Raw genomic sequence first — 12,163 nt, forward strand, 5'->3', positions numbered from 1 at the left:
AGGAGAACATTCGTTTGGCTATAAAAGCAGTAATTGGGCAAATGAGCAACCAGACTTGTGTATAAATGAAGAAAGTGTCATGAACAGTCCTGATATAGAACCTGTACTTCTAGCATTTCTGTAAATATGGCTTTGAGTTTGGCCATGCTTTCAAATTGCTCAGAAAACAGCACAAGAACGTTCTTCCTCGTTTGTTATCAGCGTCCCATACAAATGCAACAGCCTAGCGTCGAGGGGCGATGAATCTTGCACCGGGAGTGAGTATTGCCAGCTGTTTGGGCTTTCCGTTTCAGTTACGATGGGGCTGGAGATTGGAAGACGTGTGCCCTACTGAAATAATCACTGTGTAATAGTTGATGTCATCTCTGTTGCCACGAAGGGCTGTAATTGAATACACACGACGTGCTGGGAGAGATGCTCATTTTCCCCCGTGTCTGCAACCTTGTGATTATGCCGCTGGCCTCGGTGGTGACATGAAGTGCTTGCTACTTTTTTTTAATGGATATAAACTTAAAGTTTAAAAGCCCAGCTTTAACGGAGTGGGAAGGGGTATGCGTGCCTCTTCCTCCTAACTGAGGAGTAGTGAGCTGGATCTGGCAGGGGTCAGCAGCGTCCACTGGACGCCCCGCCCAGGAGCACATAGGTAACAGAAAATGGAGCTGATGAGTTATTTCTTTAAAATGAACATAAAGGTGGGAGAGTAAGGGGGTAGATAGGATCAGAACACATTTTATGACATTTCAAACAATTTTAAAAATTGGAAAAAAAAATTGGAACTTTACTTTGCTGTGTCCTGTTTTATTGTCTAACTATCATATTAATTTTGGATGTATTGGGTTTAGCAACGTAAGACATAAGTAATAAGTAATACTTGGTACCTGAATAATACATGCTATGGGTTTTCAAAGAATATGTATTGTCTCTGTACCCTCGAAAGCTGTTGATTCTTGTCTGATTGTGTGAATATTCGTGCTATCCCCGCTGATCAACTGCTGGTCTCCGGGAATTGTCACTGGCCCTAAGTCACACAGCTGATTGCAGAGGCAGTTGGTGTCTAGCACTCTGACTACAGGGTTCAGACTTCTGCCCTGCCTTGCCCTGCCAAGTCTCTACCGGGAGCACAATAATAGCCTCCCAACATCACAGAGCAGACATTTAAACAGGAGGAAAAGCCGTTCATTTGCTTGCCTACTAACTTTTTTCCACCACACCATCCCACATTTTCTTCTTCTCTGAGCACTTCAGATTCAACACAAACACAACCAGCTTTATCTTCTGTTTACCAAATGCATGGCCTTCTTCCCCAGTTCTGCTCCTTAGAGCAGACAACGATCTGCTGTGTTGACTACCGTGTCTCTTTAAAGATGTTTAAAAAAAACAAAACAAGACAACAACAGAGATTCATTTTTCACGTTCGCTCTATAGATGTCCAGGCTTATAAGGGGCCTTTTTTTATTATAATAAGGGGAGGGGGGGTAAGGATGGCAAGTGAGTGTGGTCCTGCATGGAAAGAGGAGAGCAAATGCCTGGGAGACCGCATCGTGGTTGTCATTGGTTTCCTAACAGGGAGGTGGAGTGCGCTGCCCACTGGGTGGCCAACCACCCTGATTGATGCTGTATCTTATCCCACAACACTCTGTGGGTTCTTTCTAGAACCCCTTGATTAGTGTCTGGATAGTGGTTTTAAAAGCCTTTTCATAGGGTGGGACCTAGCCAGAAAAAAAAATATGTGGAAATGGGGGATTAAAGGGTTAATCTTTCACCTGTTTCTGTATAGCCCACCGTTTTAGACACTGAGGTTGATGATGAGGACCCCATTCTCCTTGCCCCTCAAAGCTCATCTTCATTTGCATATACGTCCAGTCATTCAGAGCCCATCTCCTCCTGAGCATCTGAAACCCCTTCCCCCCATCTTCCTCCCATTACTTTTCCCCAGGTGTGCTCCCTAATCGCTTCTTCTCTATTTACCAGCACGCTGTGTCTTAAATGCCAACGGGGCCACGCCTCTCCAAGGTTGTGCTCTTAGCACACAGCTGAGGCTTCCTCTGCCTGGATTCCTGAGGACCTCTTTAGCCTCTTCCTATGTCACTAACCCCAGCCGTCTACCTAACAGAAGTCTTCATTCTTCATTTGGGTCTTAGATGTCAGTTTATCTTAAGAAGAACTCTTTCTGGTTGAGATAGAATTAGCTTTCTCAGGGCCTTGTATCCTCTGAGACTTGCCCATTCCCTGGTGTTTCTCAGCCCTATCCTGGCTGTTGGCTTGCAGGCTTTGTTACAATGTCTTTGAGAGTAGGAGTGTAAACCCTGACTTTTTCCTCTCAGGGTCCCAGCCTTACTTAGTTCTCTAAGTGAAGGAAAATCTACCAGGCAGGAGAACCTAGTCGAGTTTCTCTCCTTGTTTATTTTCTTACAGGACTGAGTTTGACCAGATAGAAAAATTCTAACGCTGCTGCATCTGCTTGTCTTAGTAGCAGCCTCTGTCAAACGACACATTAGTTGGGTGTAGTAAGAGGAGTGGGCCATGCCCCACTGCCCGGCTAGCTTAACCCCCCCCCCAAAATAACCACACAAAAATTGTATTAATTAAATTACTGCCTGGCCCATTGTATCTAGCCTCTTCTTGGCCAACTCTCACATCTTGGTTTAACCCATCTCCATTAATGTGTATCGGCACTTGACTGTGGCTTACCGGCATGAGTCTAACCAGCATCCGTCTTGGGCAGGAGAATCATGGCGTCTCCCTGATTCTGCTCTTCTTCCCAGCATTCAGTTCTGTCTCCTCCGCCTACCTAAGCTGCTGCCCTACCAAAAGCCAAGGTAATTTCTTAAAAAAATAACCAATGAAATCAACACAAATACAGAAGGACCTCCTACACCAGTTAGGCATCGTTCTGAACTTCTTAGGTGCAGTTAGACTGACATGCAGTCTGGGTGTCAAGCAGGGTGTCTCTTTGTGGTTTTCATGGTCCCTCTGTAACACCCATTTCTCCATGAGGAGGGCTCTTCGTGCACCTGGAAGGGCAGGAAGTGAACTTGTACTGAGTGCTAGGGGTCATATAAAAACTACTAATATTGATGTTTTAGGAGGTGAATGCAGAAAATGAAAGAGTCCCTGGAAAGCTTCAGTGTAGTTTTGTGGAAAGGGAATTCAGCTGATATTTGACTAAATAAACTTGTTTGAAACAAGGTCCCGTGTAGCCAGGCTGACTTTTTCAACTCACTATGAGAATGGCCTTGAACTCCTGACCCTCCAGTCTTCTCCTCCCAAAAGCTGTCCTGACCTTGACTGACTCACCAGAGCTCATTTGCATATTGTTAGATTCCCTGCTTCACTGTGGGGGGATGTGGGGTGGGGTGGGGGAATAAATCTGACTTAAGCCGTGTTTATTTTCTTCACAGAAGAGGGAGTCTGGGCTTTTCTCTTTATTAATCAGAGGGAATTGGCTATTGAAAAATGCTAGGGAAGAGTGAAAATGAATACTTTTAACCCCTCTGTCTGCCTCTTTTTTGTTAGAGTTTTAAAGAAGGTACCGGAGAAAAGTCAAGTGAATTTACTTGAATTTGGCATGTTTTGGTTTTTACCCCTTTTATGAAGGAAGATGCTTATATTTAGACCAAAGTCGTGGAAGGGTTCACTGAGGATAGTAAGATCAAAGAGGCTCAGGCACATAATCTGTTGTGCTCCTCTCTAGTGGAGAGTGAAAACCTTTGGTCCATGCCGTCATCATGTGACGAGCATCCTGGTCCTTCTAGAACGCTGGTCACTGCCTATCTAAATGATTTTCTGCTTTAAAAAGGGACACAGCAGTTATTTCAAATACCGCTCCCTCTTCAGCATTTTGATCATGCTGAGGCCGACAATGAATTTTAAAAGGTTAAAAAAATATTGACACAATTTAACAATTTTATCAAGTCCATTTTGAGGTTAATGGCCTATTCTTGAAAATAGCTCTGAGACTATTGTGTTCACCACACATTCATGGGAAATGCACTAGTCTGGACACTGGAACAGGAAGGCAAAACCTGTTTGCTCCCCGCTGAGGAAGAGATGGGGTCCAGCTGGGCCTTGCATCAGGAAATATATAGCATAGCTTGGGCTCCCTGATACTGATGAGGGGCCCCTCTGCCTGGTGATCGGGCTTGGTTTTATAAAGGGGTTGTGTTTCACTCGGCTGCTTGGAGAAGGAAGGGGTCCTTGGGAGCCTCTGCTCCTGCAGAACTCCCATTGCTAAGTAGAGGCTTCCAGCCATGTCCTTCCCTGGAATCTGGGCACAGACCTGTTGGTAGACCAGTCCCTTTGGGACACATATTACCTGGGTCCCCCAAAACTGATTTTATAAAGAAGTAACACAAATTTACCATGTGTTAATATTAATGTTTTGACTGAAATGAGAAAAAAAAGGAGATTTTTTTTTGTCAGCTCTTAACCATTATTTTAAAAGTTAGGCTACAATACCAACTTCCTCTGATTTTCCTATTAGAAACATCCATTGTTTGTGTGCATTGTACTATATTGTATTGTATTCTACTTCATTGCGTTGCAGTTCCTGTTAGAAATTTCCCGTGTGTTCTGCAGTCCAGGCAACTTGTGGTCAGAGTCTGGGTTGGAGGTTACTTATTTGCATATATTTATTTTAATAATCGCAGTATATAACAGTCAGTGATTAAAAATAAAAAACAGGGCAAATTACAAATGAAATATATACAGATCCCTTGGGATCCATGGAGAGAATGCCACGGCCCACCGATGCGCAGCTCCCTTACATGGAAAGATAAGCTGTTAGTTTGGATTTTTAACCTGTGCACATTCTCCAGGTTCCGTTAGATCACTTACAGATTGCTTATAACACCTGCTAAAATGTAAATGCGTAGGTTGTTGGAGGGGATAATAATACAGAAAAATCTGCATGTACTCTGCGCAGACGCAGTTTTGCCCACGGTCAGATTTATCAGTGGTGGGTTGACGCTGCAGGTACTCTGCGCAGACGCGGTTTTGCCCGTGGTCTGTTTTATCAGTGGTGGGTTGACGCTGCAGGTACTCTGTGCAGACGCGGTTTTGCCCGTGTTCTATTTTATCAGTAGCGGATTGACTCTGCAGGTTTGGTACCTGTGGGTAGTGATGATCAGCTGTGCGCATGTCTGAAGGACGAATTAACCGAGTGAATATGGGTTAAGGGTGAGATGACTAATATAACAACCTCACACGTCGGAACAACGGCGAATGGTAGCAAACTCCTCCCAGCAGACTCGGGCATGAAGCGCTCTGAAGAGAAGGTGGACAGAATGTTTTCCCCGCCGCAGCTGCTTTGCGGGAGCAGTAGAGCAGGCATAGCGCATGCAGGTCATGGCGAGGAGACTTACTTTCTGATCTCTTAAGATTCCTTTGAAAGTACCATGATGGCAGCGCACCAAACCATGAAATAGGAAGATTAATGTCTTCAATCCCTTTTAAAATCTCCCCACCGTCTTCTTCCCTCCACATTTACTTCTGTCCATTACGCCTTCACGTTCCGTAGAGACAGCTGCCTCCGACTGTCCCACCTGGGAGACTCACTGGGGCCCCTGTGAGGAATGCACTCAGTTTAGGAACCTTCATTGCAAAGCAATGAACCTTCACCTTGAAGGTCGTGAGAGGCTGGTTGAGGTCAGCTGAGAGCCCGCGTTCTTTTCCAGGGCTCTGGCCAACTCAACTTTCAGAAAAATTTGCAAGAAAAGCATGAAGTATTTATTCTTTTAGGAAAACACAAAGCCATTTAAGATTATTCAGAATATTTATTAACATTATAGCAGTCTGGTTATGAAAGCGTACTTGTGTGTGTGTGTGTGTCTGTCTGTCTGTCTGTGTGCATGTGTGCCTGTTGGTGTCTGTGTGTATGTGGGTGCCTCTATGTATCTGTGTGTGTGTATGTGTGTGTATCTGTGTGTGCTTATGTGTGTCCACACCTATTTGTGTCTGTGTGTATGCTTGTATGTATCTGTGTGTGTCTGTAGTATGTGTGTGTGCCTATGTGTGTATGTGTGTGTGTGCCTATGTGTGTATGTGTGTGTCTATATTTGTGTATCTATGTGTGTACCTGTGATGTGGGGCTAGCTAAAAAGAAGAGTGAGCTAATAGACCAAGCAGTGTTGTAATAATACAGTTTCTATGTTTTTATTTCGGGTTTGGGCGGTCAGAAAATAAACAAACAACCTCTGCCTACATACCCGTGTGTGTATCTGTGTGTATGTTTGTGTGTGCACCCATGTGTGTGTATCTGTGTGTGTGTGTGTGTGTGTGTGTGTTACTAGGGCAGGAACACAGAGCCTTGAGCCTGCTAACCACACGTTCTACCATTGAGCTTCACCCCAGCCCACAATCATGACTTTAATTACTTAATTACTTTCCGGGCATCTTGCCGATGAGCTCTTGAGCTGCTGCTGAGATCTTGAAGCTGAACCTAGCCACCCAGGTTGACCCTTGTAACCTTCTTTGAGGGGCAGTGGTTTTTAGCCTTCAATCCCTCAGAATCATCTGTGTCCTCATAGTTAATCCAGGGTTTTAGTGTTTGCTTAGCTGGTCTGGATGTTGTGACCCTCCTGGCGTGTGGGTCATCGATAGCTCTGGTTCTTACTAGATGTGCCTTGTGTCAAAGCAGATACCCAGGAATGCGGAGTGTGAGCGTGTGGCCAGAAAACAGAGAGCAAAGCTTTGGAAGAAAAGGCTATGTCAGTGGACTGAATAGCCTGCAGATATTCGGGCAACATTATATAAAAACGGAGCTGTAGTAAATTGTTGTGTGTCTTCCCATCATCTGGGAGAGGGCTCAGCTTGGGAAGTAGCACAGATGTTTTTGTTGTTGGCTGATGTCTCCGGAAGCTTACTGAAGAAGACAACATATTTACTGTGGAGATAAGAAGTGGGCTCTGGTAATGGGGATTTTTGTAGTTGTGGGCTTGAGTCTTAGCTTTCTTTCCCTGGTCTCCCTAGCTAATCAGGGAATCCTGTCCCCATGCCAGCCTTGACTTGCCCTTGTCTCCCTTCTGAGATGCTCCTGGGGTAAGATAATCATCTCCCAAGTCCAGACATTCAAGGGTACAGGATAAGCAGGGCATTGGCGATGACAAGGGCTCAAAACTGATAGACACAGCCGTTGCTTTTCTGACAGAATGACACTGAGAGTCCAACCTGTCTCCCAATTTGATTTCCTATTAAGTATGGTCAGGAGGACACATGCAGTCCTTACAGCCTAGAAAGTTCTGAAGGAATGGGTAGTGTTTCATTCATTTTAGAGAACCTGAGCCCCACTTGTTATTTGAGTTTGACAAGATGTCCATTTTTTTCCTCATTAATCCTGGCATAAATTCTAGCCAGGAGATTGTCACAAGAGACATTCTCCTGATCTAAGACAGTGACGGCCATACACAGGTGTCTTCCTGTGTACACTCTTGCACATAAGATACTCTTCAGTGCACACATGCTTGTCAGTTTCAGATATATTTTGTCTGTATTATCCAGCTGATTAAAACTGACCTTCAGGGAGCTAGTGTAATTTAAAATCACACGGCTGGCAAGGAACCGGGTCGAACTTTGAACGTCATCTGTGGTCACTGGTTGAGAGAAAAAGTGGCTGATGGGAACCTGCTAAGGGTTATCTCTGGCATTTTTAGTGTCTGTCTTTGGTTTTTATTGTTTGTCCTTGTAAAAGACAGGGCTCACCTCAAATCGCTTACAGTCAAATGTCGTCTAGGTGAGGCCTGGGGTGCTTCTGCACTTGCTCTCGGCTTCTTGTTTCTTTCTCAACGTGCTCTCTTTAGTCCTCAGACAAACATGAATCCACCTAGGATCAGGGTTGGAGATGGCTGGGCCATTCTTTAAAATAGCTTTAGGAATCATAAAAGACATGTTTGCATTTTTCCTTTCACTGGAGAGTGAAGTGCTCCTCCTGAGTTGTCTCTGGAGAGTGAAGTGCTCCTCCTGAGTTGTCTCTGGAGAGTGGAGTGCTCCTCCTGAGTTGTCTCTGGAGAGTGGAGTGCTCCTCCTGAGTTGTCTCTGGAGAGTGAAGTGCTCCTCCTGAGTTGTCTCTACATGTAACACTCACAGTTTCCATGCATTGGGATTATTTCCTAGTATGCGGGTCCTTTGAATGCCAGCTGGTTCACGGCATGCTGAGAGTCTGGTTTCATTATGCAGACCTTCTCCTAAAGGTTGCCCTTCATTTGAACCCCAATCTTAGAGGTAGGCTTTGGGGAGGTGAATCATGGCAGTTCCTGAGCCCCAATGTGGAGGCCTTTGTGTTGTCGTTCAGACCGAAAGACCTGGAAGAAGCTGACCTAGTTGGGCAATGTTAGGAGGAGGAGGCTCTGATCTCATTCCATGATGCTGGTACCAGAGAGTGGCTTCTGGTCAAGGACTGGCTATGCCCCCATCCACAAGACCAACAGCTCTTCTCCTCTAGGTTTTACTCTTAGTGAAATGTGACCATGACAGCCTCCCTTGATGCCCAAGGAAAGGCTTATTCGGGTCCATGGCTTAGGTTTCAGTCTGTGGTCGCTTAGACATGTTGCTCTGGGAGACACAGCACCTCACTTTGTGGTAGGACTTGGGGAGCTGCTCACCCCAGGGCCTTCAGGAAGAAGAGACAAGGGGCAAAGATTAGGTTCCAGCAACTCCTCGGTGGCATGCACCTAGTACCTAACTTACTCCATAGACTCCACCATAGAAAGACTCTTCCGATTGAACCACTTTGGAGAGAAAACACCAAACACAGACAGGGGTGCCGGGTTCAGCATTGTGGGTAATTACTGGAGTCCATAGCCAAGGGAGGACGTCCAGTTTGAGGAAGAGGTGGTTGGAAGTAGAGGCATGGAGGCTGTGGGGGTGAGGCTAACGTTACGGTGTGCCATCGTGGAAGTGGTGAGGCGGTCACTCCGCAGGTGTGTTGGAAGTTTGCGACAACTTGTAGCGGTAGGACATGAAGTTGTTGGGATTGTGTACGTTTTGTTGATTTGCATGAACTTTAAGACCCTGTGGGGGCATGGAGGCTGTGGTGGAGGGACTCAGGGAAGGTTTAGTTTGAGATAGTAATGGGAATGCAATGGAATTCTCCGTACAGAGGTTCCATACAACTGTGATTAGGCCTGAATAACATACAATTCTAATAGATGTGTCCAAGTAGATGACCAGAACATCACCCTTCGCGAGCCTTAGACCTCTGCTTTGTCCTGTTTGCTGCATGGCACAACCAAGTTTATTAACAAAAGACGACAAATAGGATTTATTTCAGAATTATTCAAACAAATGTAATTATTTCCATATGAAGTAACTTGGAAGTAAAATACATTATTAGTTAGAAGCTTGTTAAGGAACTGGTAGAGGGACTGGGGACACGCCTGCGTGTAAAAGCTGGACATGGCAGCATATGCTTGTACCCCAGAGCTTCGGGACAGAGCTGGGTGGATCCTAGAGGCACCCTGGCCGGCCATCCTAGCTGAAATGGCACGCTACGGGTTCAGTGAGAGAGCCGGTCTTAGGAAATAGGGTAGAGAAGCAGTTGAAGCAACCTGTGTAAACACAGAGTCAGAGTCTGTCTGTCTGTCTGTCCATTTCTCTCTGACAGACAGACACACACATATATATCACATCACACATGCTTATGTACACATATATGCACACAAAGTGATAACTATAATTTTCACTGCTATTCATATCTAGTAGAAATATTTTGCCGATTTGTTTTTGATGTGTCAAAAGCACCACCCTTGCCGTGAAAAGGATAAGAAATGGTTTATTCTGGAAGCAGTTAAGAATGACCTTGGCCTGTGAACAATGACTGAGATTACTCCAGATTCCACTTTCCAGGGCTTTAACAGGTTCCTGAAGTTTTTATAGTAAAAGACAAAGTCGTAAGTCAAAGCACATCCAAAGATGTCGGTGCGTTATGAACAGGGAAGCCTCTGTTGCAGGCCCTGCCTCTGTCCCATGACATGCTCAGCAGTGGAGCCCTGCGCCACTGCAGCCGCCACAGTGTGGCGTGCAATCAGCCATCCCTCGGAGAGTATGAAACTTTCTTCTCAGAGTAAAAGTAGTGTTTTACAGAATCTGAAGATTTTGAGCACCGTGGGATGATCACTGAAGACCCCTGTGCCATGGTCCTCAGAACCTGTTATTTCCTCCCATCCCAGTTTGTCCCCGTGTAGCATCCTCCCTCCCTATGCAGTTTGTCCTCTTCTGCATTGGACTCTGCCATAAACATGCACTCCCTCCCCTGCTGTGGGCGGACCTCCCAGGAGGGCAGGGTGGGAGGAGTCAGTCCACTCCCTCCCCTGCTGTGGGCGGACCTCCCAGGAGGGCAGGGTGGGAGGAGTCAGTGCACTCCTTCCCTGCTGTGGAGGGCCCAACCAGGAGGGCAGGGTGGGAAGAGTCAGCGCCGAGCTCCCCTACTGTGTGCACACCACTGTTAATGGTGGAATGGGGGGGGGTTCAGTGCCCAGCTACCCTACTGTGTGCAGGCCACTGTTGCTGGTGGGGTGAGAGGAGTCAGCACTCCTTCCTTTCCGTGCGCAGACCCCGCAGGACGGAGGTTGGGAGGGGGACCCAGAGCACTGTATCATGGTTGCACATAAGGCTTTTGCCTAGACAAACTTCTTTTATGCTAGTATTTCAGATTGGCAAGCTGAAGGTGCTAAACTGATTTCCCTGGGGGAAATAGGGTGATTAAATGATTATCAACACATGAAGGGGAACACATTTTGCTGTGATAAGGCATTAAACAAAAATCTAAAGAACCCGTAGGAATTGTTGAGATGCGCTGGATGTCAGCCTTTCGGTTTTCCTTCAAGTGAATTTTTGGCTGTAAGGTTTTGAGTGAGTTCTCATTGATCTGGAGATATTTGGACTTGAAAATTGAAAGGGCTGTTTTATTGGCTTAGTTGCCTATTGGAGAAAAATAATGTGAAGAAAACATCACACCTTGTAGCTGTTCAATCAGTCTTCAGTACATTGTGTGAGAAAGCAGGCCCTTATCATCAGAATAGCGGCATGTAGCTTCAATCACAAGCCACTGGCTAGCCTGCTGAGTCCCCTCCAAAGCAGGAAGGAAGAGAGAAGCTGGTCCCTTTTCCTAAAGCGGTCCCAGCCACCTATTTCAGGTGCAAATTGGGAGCCTGACCAGTGTTGTATGGACCTGAAACACAGCCCTGGAGGAAGGAAACCTCATGGGAACCTCCGCGAGAACTTGATGAGGCGCTGTTTGCAGCCCACGCATTTGTGTGCCTCCCTCCGTACAGTCTCCATCCGTTCTAGCCAGCAGGAAGATAAGGTGATGCGTACAGTAAAAGCGGAATAATTAAATAGTTGGCCTCGGCTTTGTCTTGAAGATTGAAAAACTCAATTGTCTGCTTGACCTTCGGAGTGTAGAACTGTCTAACGCGTCAGAAGAATTCCCCATTTCCTCTCTCTCTGCAAGAGCCGTGATAGATGTAATTGTGAACTAATTAATTGTTAGGCATCAGAGGCGCCATACTGTAGAAGTCGGGAAAGACTAAATCCTATTCATTTGGCTTTGGGATACAGTGAGTGGCCTGGAAATCTTGAGGCTGAAGGGTAACTGATCTAGTGGAGCCTACTGGTTGGGAAAGAAACCGAGCAATAGTAATCTGTATTCATTACGGCTCAGTTTGGTAGACCACAGGACAGCCAAGGGCTTGGGGTCAGCCTGCCCTGGAGCTGAGTTTCCATGACATCTTTAGACACGTCACTTTAAGTTAATGGAAGCACTATATCCAAACGTTACTCGTTTGAATTCTTAATCCCCACCACACTGTATGATTTTCATAAGAATTGAATGAAAACAGTGATAGATGTCTGGAATCTGTCTGTGTCCATTTAGTTCTTCACAATAGGAGTAGCTTGTCCATATTTCTTTATTGATTTGACCTAATGTTATACATGCTACACAGGTCTTCGGGACTTACTGCCTGGAGATACGACATTTGTGGACAGCTTGTCTCTCTGAGTTCCTGAAAGGCCCTTCGCTTTGCTTGCTTTCTCTCTTTTGTTTCTAATTATCACCACATGTCCTTCCAGAGATGAGTTTTGGGAGTGTGCATGAAGCTTCCTGTTAGGAGCTAACTGCAGAGATCAAAGCCTTAGGATTTGCAAAGGCCTCAGAAAGCTGCAGGCT

At 45.8% G+C, this 12,163-nt stretch overlaps 1 protein-coding gene across 42 annotated transcripts in view; it reads left to right on the forward strand.

The window, feature by feature from the left end:
• Epb41l3 (erythrocyte membrane protein band 4.1 like 3) overlaps nt 1-12,163 on the forward strand; it is a 214,271-nt gene that overhangs the window by 101,820 nt on the left and 100,288 nt on the right. The gene's annotated exons all lie outside the window — the stretch shown is intronic.

Source organism: Microtus pennsylvanicus, chromosome 22 (genome assembly GCF_037038515.1).
Source record: "Microtus pennsylvanicus isolate mMicPen1 chromosome 22, mMicPen1.hap1, whole genome shotgun sequence".
In the NCBI taxonomy this organism is placed as follows: Eukaryota; Metazoa; Chordata; class Mammalia; order Rodentia; family Cricetidae; genus Microtus; species Microtus pennsylvanicus.